The 13,933-nt window shown below is 33.1% G+C and overlaps 1 protein-coding gene across 1 annotated transcript in view; it reads right to left on the reverse strand.

Moving 5' to 3' along the window:
• The window catches only part of LOC102801437 (meiosis inhibitor protein 1-like), a 64,079-nt gene that overhangs the window by 38,196 nt on the left and 11,950 nt on the right, over positions 1-13,933 (reverse strand). The gene's annotated exons all lie outside the window — the stretch shown is intronic.

Consider the following 13,933-nt stretch of genomic DNA (forward strand, 5'->3'; position numbering starts at 1 on the left):
GCATTCCCATGATGTATCCCTGGGAGGAAAAGATATATAATAATAAGGTTAATACAGGGATACTGCAAAGTACGCACTCAGACAGTATGCAGTTGCACTGACCTCTGCTGCGCCTCGGTTGATACTTTTGCTGTACTGTCTTCTTGCATACTTTGCAATATCCTCGTAATATCATCATAATATTAAGAATTTTGAAAAAAAAACTTAGTTCGCAAAAGCTGAGATAGCGCCCTCTACAAATATCTTCAATCACATGTTAAACATGTTTAGCAATAAATTACTTTTTTAGTTGAAACTAAAATTTTTCTTTAGTTATTATATTGTGTAACTGGCACAACTTGAAACTTAATATTGAAACATGAAACTTAAATATGAACATATATCCTACATTAGCACTTTCGATTATCTGCCTTGTGGCAAAACAAGCCATAACATAGTTATGACCAAGGCAACAAAGGGTTCCCTAGGGAAGTCATACAATCAACATAATCAAGAAAAAAAAAACTGTTATACTGTCTTACAAAAGTAGTTGTCAATTTTCAAAAAGTGATTTCTTGTTAGTTGTCCGACAATGAAATATTGATTATCGTAGTCGAAACTATCTAGAAATTTTTTTTTTTTGAGTTTAAAGGGGGGGCACCTTCCAGTTAAGATTAATTTTACAACAAATTTACTTTCTGGATTAAAATAACAATGGATAACAAAAGATAGATTAACATTGTAAACAACATAAACAATAGTGTCCCATGATTCTTTGGTGCAATCCAAGGGATTGAGCGGTTCCCCTTTAAGTTATGAAATTTGTAGAATTTGGATTTCATTCATTCACGGCCATTTTTCTTATAGAAATCCCTTAGATGTTTTTTTTTAAAGATTTATTATAATCCAAATAATGTGAATATATGACTATAAATATGTAATAACTAGCCAATAATCCTAATAATACAGTAACCTCAGCTGTAAACACGGTATAACATTTAATTTTCATCACCAGGACAAAAATTTGCAAAATTCACTGTTATGCAGCTGTTGTGTCTTTTGAGCAATTTATCATTGGTTGCTATGGTAATAAGGTTTCATTCTATCTCAAAATGTTGTTTGCGTACATACAGTGAGAAAAAAGTAAGCAGGAATCAATTTTCACTGAAAAGACATTTCAGCTGTTTTGTATGAAGTCTATTTTTGTTGTTTTTAGATGAGTGGAATGTAAAATATAGAAAAATTTCATTTCGGCGGAATTTATTTTCACTGATTGAGCAAAAATAAAGCACTTTACAGTATTAGTTATGTAAAATTGATAATTATGGTTGTCCTGAATTATTTGTAAATTCTAATGAATTCTGTCTTTTTTTTTATAAAATAATTCTGTAACATTTCTTATAGAAATAGTTCCAAAATGACTAGAAATTTTCGAGACTCACTGAATTAGCAGAAATTTGTTCTCACAAAATTTAAAACATTGAACGTCAAAAGAGGCAGGCAAGATCTAGAGCAAATATTTAATAATTTTGACCTGAGTTTAAGTTGTAAAGCATAATTATATCATTGAATACAGAAAGTATAATAATGACTGGAATGAACAGCAGCTGCCAAGATTCCTCCACTGTTCAAGAATAGTAACATGACTGATTGAACTGTGTAAACAGGTGAATATCACTTACTAAATCAATCAATGGACAGAAAGAATTTTTAAAATTGTGTTGTGTCTTAAAACTGACTTATCCAGTAGCTATTAAAAGAGCTGACTATTAACAACACGAGGGGGGGGGGTTAAAAAAACTTGGAAAATTATTCCTTCACTTAAATTTAAGCTAGATAATTTTCAGGTTACTGTTTTTTGTTTTTTTCCTTTCCTTTCCTTTTCCCCTACATAATTTTTTTTTCCACAAATGTTTAAAAACCTCTCTGAGAGTTACTAATGTTAACCCAAATCCCCCAGCTGAGTATGTTTGCAGAACCAATACACAGTCATTAAAATCAAGTATATCACTTGACTTTAATACCAGGTCTATTATAAAAGTACTAGGGAGATAAAGCCCTGCAACATTATGTTCTTTCTTGCAACTCCTATCTATTGAATAGTGTCCTGATTCAAATGGGTTGCAACAAATAAATACATTAATTAACACCCCCCCCCCTCCCCATTTTCATTGAAAGAGTATATAATTGCAATTTACAACATACGAGACTCTAATTCAATAGTCAGGCAATGTTCTAGGTCAAATACACCCACTGTTGGATCTCAGGCTGTGATCAATTAATTAATGTGCCATTTTTAAAATGACTGGAGAGTGGACATTTGATGTTCTTGTCCATAATTGACCTGATTGCCGAGATGAAATCAATCAATGCAGCCTTGCAGAGCAATGTAAGTGTTGTAAGCAACTGGGTTGGCCAGAGGGGATTCACCCTATGGAATGATCAGAACGGCCATTGCATGTGAACTCAGCAGACATCTTATTGTAGCTAAAGATGTACCCTCCAAAGTACATGTTAATTTTATTTGCAGGCTGCATGTCACAGTCCCTATTATAAACATGTCAGAGATATGGATGCTTGAATTATGATTATTTTTCAACATTAAAATGATTGACAATCAAACGAGTACTTGTCCATATTGAGAGATATTACTCTGGAACAGCATTTATTAAAACAAAATGGCCACCGATTGGCCATATTGAATTTGATCGGAAAACTAAAATGACATGCATCAAGGTTCTGTAATGTCCTATATATGTACTAAGTTTGAACGAAATCTATCTGTAAACAGCTGAGATCCAGTTTCAGAATGCCAGAAATGCTTGATTTTGATGATTTTTCAGCACAAAAATGGCCGTCATTCAGCCATTTTGAATTGGATCGACAAACAAATCTATCTGTATATCTAAATGTATGACATGATGCATAATGATTATATAAAATTTGAACATAACAAGTCATTGTCAATGACACGTCCCCGTTCCGTTCATATTTGAGTGACATATACATTCAAAGCAGATCATGACCGAAATGCACCTGCATATGTACAACACATTGTGCTAAATCTGAACAAAATCCATCCATGCATGACTGAGATCCGGTTCTGGAATTGTGAAAATATGTGATTTTGATGCATTTTCGGCCTTAAAATGGCCATCATTCCGCTATTGTTAAGCAGATCATGAAACAAATGCACATATCTATTTGTGACATGATGTACCATGTGTGTGTGAAGTTTGAACTTGATCAATCCAGACATGTCTTGGATACGGATCCAGAACTGAATTCTTTAACAAAATGGCCGCCAGTCGGCCATTTCGAATTTGATCCGAAAAAAAAAAAAGACGTGCATCAAGGTCCTATTATGTTTAATGTATGTACCAAATTTGAACAAAATCCATCCATGCATAACTGAGATACGGGTCCGGAATGGTGAAAATGTGCGATTTCAATGCATTTTCGGCCTTAAAGCGGCCCCCATTTGGCTATCGTTAATGAGATCATGAAACAAATGCACATACATATTTGTGACATGATGTACCTTGTGTGTGTGAAGTTTGAACTTGATCAATCCAGACATGTCTCGGATACGGATCCAGAACTGAATTCTTTAAAACAAAATGGCCGCCAGTCGGCTATTTCGAACTTGATCCGAAAAAAAAATGACGTGCATCAAGGTCCTATTATGTTTAATGTATGTACCAAATTTGAACAAAATCCGTCCATGCATAACTGAGATCCGGATCCGGAATGGTGAAAATGTGCGATTTCAATGCATTTTCGGCCTTAAAGCGACCGCCATTTGGCTATCGTTAATGAGATCATGAAACAAATGCACATACATATTTGTGACATGATGTACCTTGTGTGTGTGAAGTTTGAACTCGATCAATCCAAGCATGTCTCAGATACGGATCCAGAACTGAATTTTTTAAAACAAAATGGCCGCCAGTCGGCCATTTCGAACCCGATCCAAAAAAAAAATGACGTGCATCAAGGTCCTATTATGTTTAATGTATGTACCAAATTTGAACAAAATCCGTCCATGCATAACTGAGATCCGGGTCCGGAATGGTGAAAATGTGCGATTTTGATGCATTTTCGGCCTTAAAATGGCCGCTATTCGGCTATCGTTAATGAGATCATGAAACAAATGCACATACATATTTGTGACATGATGTACCTTGTGTGTGTGAAGTTTGAACTTGATCAATCCAGACATGTCTCGGATACGGATCCAGAACTGAATTCTTTAAAACAAAATGGCCGCCAGTCGGCCATTTCGAACCCGATCCAAAAAAAAAAATGACGTGCATCAAGGTCCTATTATGTTTAATGTATGTACCAAATTTGAACAAAATCTGTCCATGCATAACTGAGATCCGGGTCCGGAATGGTGAAAATGTGCGATTTTGATGCATTTTCGGCCTTAAAATGGCCGCTATTCGGCTATCGTTAATCGGATCATGAAAAAAATGCATGTGCATATGTCCCATATAAGGTGTGATGTATGAGTGAAGTTTGAACTTAATCGGTCCATGCATGTTCAAGATACAGGTGATCACGGACGCACGGACGCAAGGACGCACAGACGCACACAGGGCAAAACATAAGTCCCCGTTTTCGGACTGCGTTCGAACGGGGACTAATCAGTCAAAGCATATCAGAGATATGACTCAAGAACAGCATTCATTAAAAACAATCTGATCTGAAAAACAAAATGATGTGCATCAGGAACCCATAATGTCTAATACCATCCATACCAAAATCCATACATAAACGACCAAGATCCAATTCCGGAATGCAAGAAATGATATAGATTAAGACACACACACACACACACACACACACTCACTCACGGACACACACACAGAGGTCAATCCATAAGTCCCTGTTTTTGGACAACATCAGAATGAAGACTAATAGGCAAAATCACGCACCTATCTCGATAGTACATGTGGTGATTCAGAAAAACAATTTAATACAAATTTTGCTTTGTTTATAATTGTTACTTTTATCAATCGTATAGCATGATATCACTGGTATTTCAGGACCATATTTTTTCTGCTTTGTTCCCCAAATATTTAGTCAATTGATTCCACAAGCAGTGTAATTTGAATTATTAAATAAAAAAACACTTCTCAGTCGTTAACCTCTTTAATTAAACCACTGCGAAATCCACTAACTGCATAGTCCATTTTTACAGTGAAATATCTCAACAAACGCAGAATGTAAGTTCAATCCAATATTCATTGAAGTCTCATGAAAGTTTAATAAAGAAAACAAGATATAATCAGAAAATTGATGGACACCGAAGAGAAGCAATGTTGTTAAAATGGTTTTCACAGAGCACAGGTCACACACAGCGTATCACTAGTAATAAGAGGAGTGGTATCGTAAAACATTATTTCATAATTACTTCACACAAATATTTTAAGAAATTTTTTTTTTACACAAAGGAATCTTTACTTTATCTTCTTTTCTTTAGAAGGGCCTTGCCCTAGTTTATGATTTCATTGGAAATTTACAACAACAGAATGCAAGCATCCAGCTTGTAAAAACATTGACTACTTTGGCGTTCGGACCATGCTCTTCAACTCAAGGCTCTAGAATTTTTACAAGACCATGTTTTTATAAACTAAAGCCATAATTTCCACTATATTTCCACTATATTACCAGCACACATTTTGCTACACCGTTTTAGAAAAAGTTAAGTGCAGACTAAAACTTGACGTAGTACCAACAATATTCAGCAAATCACAACTTGCATGAAATTGATATTACACTGATTCCATGAAAAAATTAAATTTCATGTCCGGGCAAGGTCTCACATAAACTGTGTAATACCGTACTTACATTTCCAAAATGGCATTTAAAAATTCTGATTCTTTTTAATCAACTTTAATACACCCGTTTGATTTACAAACAATTTATCAACTAAGTGGATAATGTACATTTATATCATGATCAAACAATTTGTGTTTTCAAGTCTATGCTCGATAAATGAATCCGAAGGTTTGTACTCAACAGTGATTATACCAGTGAATGTCAGTGTTCATCATGTGATGTCACAAAACTGTGAAAATGATAGAAATATTTCAATAATCCAATGTACAATAAATATAAAGGCAACTGTTTATACATGGATCTATATATGAAACAGTACTGTTTTTCATGAAATTGTTCGATGATATAGCTTACAATAAAGTAATTTCAGGTTTATTATTCCTGAAGAGGAAGGCAAAACAGAGAGGGGCGGGTGAGCATATTTTCGAAAGCCACAAGGGGGGCAGCAGTGATTTTTATCAAGGCTGAAGGAGGAGACATTTTCCTCTTAAAGATTGAGACACATTTTTTTTTACTTTACGCCTTTTTCGAAAATATATATATATATATATAGAGAGAGAGGGGGGGTTACAAATTTTTTATTTTTTCTAAAGAGGGGCACCCTCTTTTACAAAATAAATAAAAGGGAGTCCATTGATTTTTTTGAAAAAGCACTGAGAATTACCCGACTCCCCCTTAGTAATAATAAATGGTCATTCCCTAAGTTCACTTCTACTGAAGATGTACTTCTGATAGAACGAACACTGAATCATGGATTAATAATCAATATCAAATTAGTAAATAAAAGAAATTTTCATGATTTACTTGACCTTACATTTACACTTGTTTCTGAGCTCAGACAGGATAACAGATGTCAGTAACCAAATGCCATCAGGTAGAAGCAAATGCAGTGATTGACTATTTATTGACGTACCAGCTGATAGAGCATGGAGCATTTGTTACCATAAATTAAAAATAATAGTATAGTACATGTGACCCTAATGTGGGACTGTCTCTGTACATCATTTCAGTCCATCAGTGCATTCCAGTACTCTCAGATATTTATAACACACTGTGCATCCTGAGCAGTCAAGGATATGGGAATTTTGCCAACCAAATTCTGTTTTTTGTTGGCAAGAAAAGATATTTTAAGAAAAGTGAAAAGATACTTTAATATATATCAGTCTATCATTGAGTAAGCAGCAACTGAGAAAATAATCTCCATGCTTACTGCATTGAGCTGAGAAATTCTTGACATTCCAGAGTTTTACCAGTGATTTTCTGTTGGTCATGACAAGTTTTTATTTGATACACAAAAAAAAACAAGTGTCTTCAAGTAATAATCAAAGAAAAGCTTAGAAAGAACTCCCATGTGCTGAGAGTTTGGAGACATATTAAAAATGAATTAGCCTTACAAACAAGATGCTTGGCAACTAATATTTGTCTGCTATTTAAGATTCACATTTACAGATGTACTTTTACAACATAAAAACAATGTAATCCGCATTATTGAAATTTATAATACTTACAGAAAATACCGGTATATTTGATTTTACATCTGTGGTTTTACAGTCTAATTTATTCCAGTGCACCTCTACCACAAATTTGATTTGAATCTGATTCGTTTGAGATATTAGAAATTGGTTAATAATAATTAGTTAATCAATATAAATGCCAAACTATTTAAATAGTTGCATTGTCTTAAGAGTATATATGTACCAAGATTCTTTGAAATAATATATCATGGCCATGAGATATTGATGGAAAATCTGTAATCTGACTAATTATTATGCAAATCATGTAATTAATATACAGATTGTAATGTAAAGCTAGTGTGCAATGTAATATACCATCAATGTACCAAGTTTCATTAAAATGTGATTTTAAGATATCGATGGAAAATCATACTATTATGAAATATCATGCAAATTAGGTGTGCATTGTCCAAGTATCCATGTAACAAGTTTCATTGAAATGTAATGATTAGTACTTGAAGATATCACGACGAAATTAACAATCTGAAAGAGGTCCACATATAGTACCTATATATGTAATATCAAAGCAATTGTACTTGCGGTTTTTAACAATAAGTCGAAAATATCACTTTTCACCAAAAAAGGCAAAAATATTCATCCAAATTAGAGAATTGAAGATATCCTCATGAAATGAACAAATCTTAGAGAGGACCACATTTAGTGCCAATATATGTAATATCAAAGCAATTGGACTTGCGGTTTTTAACAAGAAGTCGAAAATATCACTTTTTTACCGAAAATGACAAAAATATTCATAAAAATTAGTGAATTAAAGATATCATCATGAAATGAACAAATCTGAGAGAGGTCCACATGTAGTATACATATATGTAATATCAAAGCAATTGGAATTGCGGTTTTTAACAAGAAGTCGAAAATATCACTTTTTACCATAAATGACAAAAATATTCATCAAAATTAGAGAATTGAAGATATCATCATGAAATGAACAAATCTGAGAGAGGTCCACATGTAGTACCTATATATGTAATATCAAAGCAATTGGACTTGCGATTTTTAACAAGAAGTCGAAAATATCACTTTTTACCAAAAATGACGAAAATATTCATAAAAATTAGAGAATTAAAGATATCATCATGAAATGAACAAATCTAAGAGAGGTCTACCCAAGGTACATATACACCAAGTATCAAAGCATTCAGGCTTATAGTTTTCAAGAAGAAGTCGAACAAGTAAAACATTGACACGGACGACGGGCGACAGACGACGGACGCCGACGGACAATCACTCATATGATAAGCTCCGCTCGACAAAGTCGACAGCGAAGCTAAAAATGACAAATCATTATGCAAATTAGGTGATTTATATGATTTTTATTCAAAAATAATTAGGTCTACGCATACCAAGCTTCATTGAAATGCAGCTTGGAATATCAGGGGAAAAGTACTAATTAATATGCATGGATTTTTACCCAAAACTAATCAGGTCGACGCACTGTCCCAGAGCACCTTTGTACCAAGTTTCATCAAAATCCAATGACTGTTTTTTTAGATATCAGTAAAATAGTTGTGGAATGGCTGAAAATTAGCTAATTATCATGCATATTAGGTAATTAATATGCATGGCTTTCAACCAAAACCTAATAAAATCTGTGCATTAGCCCAGAGCATTTATGCATCGAGTTACATCAAAAACCAACATGTGGTTTTTGAGATACCAGGGTATCAGTGGAATGAACAAACACACACACACATACATACAGACAAACTGCAAAGACTCCCATTGTGTGCTTCGTACATGGGAGTAAAAAATTTCAATTATTGATGGCAATCAATAATAATAATCTTGAACAATAAATCCATGTCACATCTTACATATTGATGATGTTGTATGATCATATCAAATTTTGAATTCCCAAGTCTTCTATCGTTAATTTTTTTGTTTGTTTTTTTTTTAGCTTCGCCATGCCTTTATTTTTCTTGTTTGCATTTTTGTGTGCATTGTATTCATTCCAATTAAATTTAATAACTTCCCGTCCTTGAGAAAGACATGAAGATTCACACAGAGCATCTAATACACACATGTATGTCAGTGATTCCATAACCATGTGCAGATCCTGGACCTTTGACTTAATTTGTTAGTCACAAATTGTTAAGATTGAGACACTAAGTGTGATCTACATATGTCACTCGCCATCCACTACGTTTTGTTGAAAATAGTTAGCATTGGCAGGCAGACTAAAGGGTTTGATGTAAAATAAATCAAATATAGCTGATAGATTCTGCGATTAGAGGTATAATAAACTGGCCATTCAATACTACATACATGCTACATGTACAGTATGCTATGAAAAACCTTGAGTCAACAATGAAATTATATGTAATATATGCTTGGGACCGCACTATGACTATGAAGTACTGGTGTCTTGACGTGTGATAAGTATGTACCGGTATACAAAAAGGAGTTCTTTAGATCTACTAGCAGTAGGACAACTCTTAATATAAGTAGGTGTGGCCATCTTAGTTGACAGATATATTATTATTATTATCACCTATTATTTTCATGCACAAAAGTTGTGGGGTTTTTATAACACATACCTACTTCAAAAACAGGCAGGGTAGGTTAAATCATACATCACTTTAAATACTGTAAAATACTTTATTTTAGCTGGAATTAATTTTCGCTAACAAGAATCTTTGGGTGTTTTGTATTTTCACTGAATTTTTAACGAATTGAATGTAAAATATAGGGAAAAAGGTATATTCGCTGAATTTTATTTTCAATGAATCATTTCTTCAGTGAAAATAGCGAAAATTAATTCCAACCGAAAATATAGTATTTTACTGACAGTACATTGTGTTTACTTGCTGATCACTTCAAACCATGTTTACCAGTAAGGATATTTACATTTGAATAAAAGTTATTCAATTTTGCAAAATTTCTGGATAATAAATTAAGTTTGTGTGTGATTTTGCACCATGTTTGGCCAACAAAATTTTAGGGAAGTCGAAAAATTTTAAATAGGGTAGAGTTATCTGAACCATGTATTCTTCTCGCTAGGGCTAAAACAGAGCATCAGTGAAATAATATAGAACCTGAAGTTCGATCACAAACTGGTTTTCAATTTCTGACACTACAATTGTTTTTATTTACAGAAATATAAACCAGAAATTCAGTTCCTATACCACATTATAAACAAATTTGTGGTTACCTGAAGATAAATGAGATTATCGACACAAGGGTTAAAGGGTGGAGGCAAACCAATAACTCTCACTGGGCCAAAGAGTTCTCAAATATTTAAACAACATTTAGTAATCTTAAAGGCTTGAAACATAAATCAATATTTAGTATGCACACCCAAGAAGCAAATAAATGGTTGCAAACCATGGATGAAGAAGAAAGCGATTATGTTTTAATTGATTCTTTTGAGGGATTAAGGGAGTTGAGCTTTCTTGCTTTTAAAAATAGCATGAACATCAATGTATTTGTAATAAATACAATATTTCCAACCACTTTAGTTCTCATGAGAAGTATGCAGTATTACAAATAGACTTTTCAACCTTTTCGACACCAGACTTTCTCAGCCAAATTTTTCTTCACTTTTTTTCTTATATTCTTCAATGTTTCTGGAAATGAACCCTAATTTTGGAGCCAACAGACAAAATTTTAATCAATTGTGTTTTTATTCAAACTGAAAATTTGGCCCAATTTTTGTCCCAATCTTCTGAGGGAAAGTGCAGACTATAAACGGGACTATTTTGTGAATTTGTGATGAAAAGAGGGAACTGGTGATGAAAAGATTAAGCATTTTTTTTTATATAGATTTACTTTTACATGAATGTCTGGACATTTAATATTAATGTCGGTGTCACTTGACTTAGCAAACTATTAATAGTGAAAGTATATAATTCTTATCTCATATGAATCATAGCAATTTAATGTGATATGCAGGTCCAGAAAATACAAATAATTAACCTATGTACAAAGTTGCAATGGCGAATGAATCTCAGGAAGAATTTCTCTCATCAAAACTGCAAATTATATTATGTATGTCATTTCTAAAAATAATATTGAATTTTATTTCGAGTTCAACTTGATAGGCCCTGCATGCGATGAACTCTTTCATGTTAGCAGCAAACGTTGCCCATGATCAGTGTCAGTATGACGTTGCTACACTTCCAACACAACCATAATCATTATTGTCGGTCTGATGTAAACTCCAGTTAGATCAAATATGGTACTCTGATAGAGCATATGTTTGTGAAATAGGTTAACCTACTTCAGGTGGCAGTCCATCACAGTGAGTATTATCACAACTTGAAATCTACAACAACATAATTAACTTCAAGTTTTCGACAAACTCAAATGAAGTTGTCCTTCACAAGAGAAAGCAAAGCAATTCAATGTAGTGTGTAAGCCTGTCACATTTTAGATACTCAGGGTACTCAGTCAGGTAGACTAGGAGAGTAAATAACTAAACAGAATCAAGACAACCCTCCAAAACTTGCATTTATTTGTGTCATTTCATGCAAATACAAATCTCATCAGAAAATGAACAAATCTGACTAAGGTCCCACCAGTGTGTCTAATCTGGCTAGTCGTTTTCAAGAAGAAGTAAAAAAAAACATTTTTTACCCGAAATATTCACTAAAATATTAAAGAATTGAAGGTGTGCACACACAAAAAATAATCTGACTGAAGTTCACTAAAGGTGTCTGCATATAAAATATTGAAGAAATTGGGCTAGCCATTTTCAAGAACAATAGAAAATCAAAGAAAGCTTAGAAAGAACTCCCGTGTGCTGAGAGTATTGAAGACACATTAAAAATTAATTAAAAATTACCTGTACATGAGATATTGATAGAAAAGCTGAAAACTAATTATGTACATCAGGTAACTAATATGAACAGAACAGAAACCCAAAATTAATCAGGCCTGTCTATTGTCCTAGAGCATTTATGTACCAAATTTTATTCAAATGTGATGATCAGTAATTGAGATATCAGTGTTAATTAATTATGTTAATTAGGTGATTAATAGGCATAAATATTTACCAAAAACTAATTGGGTTTCTGCATAGTTCTCTTCTCTATATACTGATATTAGCCTAAAACTATCAGGTCTGTGCAGTGTCCTATGACATCTATGTACCAAATTTCATTGAAATGTGATGATTACTACTTGAAATATCAGAAGCTGAAAATTAATTAACTATGCTAATTAGGTAATTAATATGTACTCGTATTACCCTAAAAACTATCAGGTCTGTGCAGTGTCCTATGACATCTATGTACCAAGTGTCATTGAAATGTGATGATTACTACTTGAAATATCAAAAGCTGAAAATTAATTAATTATGCAAATTAGGTAATTAATATGTACTCATATTACCCTAAAAACTATTAGGTCTGTGCAGTGTCCTATGACATCTATGTACCAAGTTTCATTGAAATGTGACAATTACTACTTGAAATATCAAAAGCTGAAAATTAATTAATTATGCTAATTAGGTAATTAATATCTACTGATATTACCCTAAAAACTTTCAGGTTTGTGCAGTGTCCTATGACATCTATGTACCAAGTTTTATTGAAATGTGATGATTAGTACTTGAGATATCAGTGGAAAAGCCGAAAATTGATTAATCATTATGCAAATTAGGTAATTAATATTGCACAGATTTTTACCCAAAACTAATCAAATCTGCGCATTAGTTTGGAGCATCTGTGTGCCAAGTTTTATCAAAATCCAATGAGTGGTTCTTTAGATATCAGTGGAACAGTCATGAAACAGCTAAAAATCAGCTAATTATCATGCAAATTAGGTAATTAATATGCATGGATTTTTACCAAAACCTAATCAAATCTGCGCATTGGCCCAGAGCATCTATGCACCAAGTTTCATCAAAAACTGATGTATGGTTCTTGAGATATCAGTGGAACAGACGGACACACATACACACACACACACACACACACACACACACACACACACACACACGCACACAGACACACTAACTGCAAAGACTCCCTTTTTGCACACGGGAGTCAATGACATTTTTTTTACCAAAAATATTCACTATAATTCGAGATTAGAAGGTACCTTCACAAAATGAACAAATCTGAGTGAAAGCCATCCAAGGTATATTTAAAACTTTACATTGTAGCTAATAAATGTATACCAAATTTTAACAAATTTAGTAATGAAAATAAATTCATATAATTACTAAGTGACGAGAAACTGTCAATTCCTTTAGCACAATATTTAAAAAACTGTTTTAATACAAGACAGCAGTACATTCCTTGTATACAAATTTTAATCATTTTTTTTTTCTTTATGCTTTACTTTTTATGTAGTTATTTTTCTTTTACTAATATCTGATTTGTAACCCTTTTCATCCCCTCCGGGGGATGTTGTGTGTTAATAAATAAATCTGTTAAATCTGTAGTAAGTATGACACCTACACAGCTGATGATTTTTAAGAAGTTAAAAATGAAAAGTTGACGACAATGACAGATGATGGACAAACTCCCCACATAAAAAGATCAGTAATGCATATGTTTTAATAATTGATAGCCCCTGAAGTGGATCTATTATAGATTTAACTTCTATAGACAAACCAAAAAAACGTG

This window comes from Saccoglossus kowalevskii, chromosome 8, assembly GCF_978046115.1.
Source record: "Saccoglossus kowalevskii chromosome 8, keSacKowa6.1, whole genome shotgun sequence".
Lineage (NCBI taxonomy): Eukaryota > Metazoa > Hemichordata > Enteropneusta > Harrimaniidae > Saccoglossus > Saccoglossus kowalevskii.